We start from the raw sequence: 1,089 nt of genomic DNA on the forward strand, positions 1-1,089 counted from the left end.
CCGTTTTTTTCACTATCTTTCAAAACGGAAATTTTAAAATCTCCTTTTTTTTTTGCCTTTTCTGGAAATTAGTGAAGGCAGCGCATCAAAGGTGCGCACCTCGCTGCCCACCTTGGTGTGCTCTGAGGTGCGCACCCGGGAGCGCTACGAAGTGTGCTCCAAGGTGCGGCGTGCACGTTGTCGGAGCCCGGTTTGCCCCGGGTGCGCACCTCGCCTGCACCTTGGCCGGGGTGGGCACCTTGGCTGGGTTTGCCCAGGGTGCGCTCCGAAGCGGGGTTACTGGAGCGCCCCCTCTTTTTTTGTCAGAGCGTTTGGTGGGGTTTCTCGCATTGGCTCTTCCCAGGCCCGGTTGTTGGGTGCGCTCCCACCCTGGCGCGCGCGAAGTTGGAAGTTGGGTTAATTGCCCGGGCGCGCACCTTCGCCAGGGTGGGCACCTTGGTGCGCACACCTTGGCTGGGCTGCGCACCAGGGCGGGCTCAAGATGGCACCAGCATTCCCTTTTTCTCACTATCTTTCAAAACGGAAATTTTAAAATCTCGTTTTTTTTTTGCCTTTTATGGAAATTAGTGAAGGCATCGCATCAAAGGTGCGCACCTCGCTGCCCACCTTGGTGTGCTCCGAGGTGCCCACCACGGTGCGCAACGCCGGTGCGAACCCGGGAGCGCCCCGATGTGTGCTCCAAGGTGCGGCGTGCACGAAGTCGGACCCCGGTTTGCCCCGGGTGCGCACCTCGCGTGCACCTTGGTGCGCACACCTTGGCTGGGTTGCGCGGCCTGGTGGGCACCATGGTGCGCACCAAGGAGCGCTCCGAAGTGTGCTCCAAGGTGCGGCGTGCACGAAGTCGGAGCCCGGTTTGCCCCGGGTACGCACCTCGCGTGCACCTTCGCCGGGGTGGGCACCTCGGCTGGGTTGCGCGCCCTGGTGCGCACCAAGGAGCGCTCCGAAGTGTGCTCCAAGGTGCGGCGTGCACGAAGTCGGAGCCCGGTTTGCCCCGGGTGCGCACCTTCGCCGCGGTGCGCACCATGGCGTGCACGAAGTCGGAGCCCGGTTTGCCCCGGGTGCGCACCTCGCGTGCACCTTCGGCGGGGT

The sequence above is a fragment of the Cryptomeria japonica genome, unplaced genomic scaffold (assembly GCF_030272615.1).
Source record: "Cryptomeria japonica unplaced genomic scaffold, Sugi_1.0 HiC_scaffold_466, whole genome shotgun sequence".
NCBI lineage: Eukaryota > Viridiplantae > Streptophyta > Pinopsida > Cupressales > Cupressaceae > Cryptomeria > Cryptomeria japonica.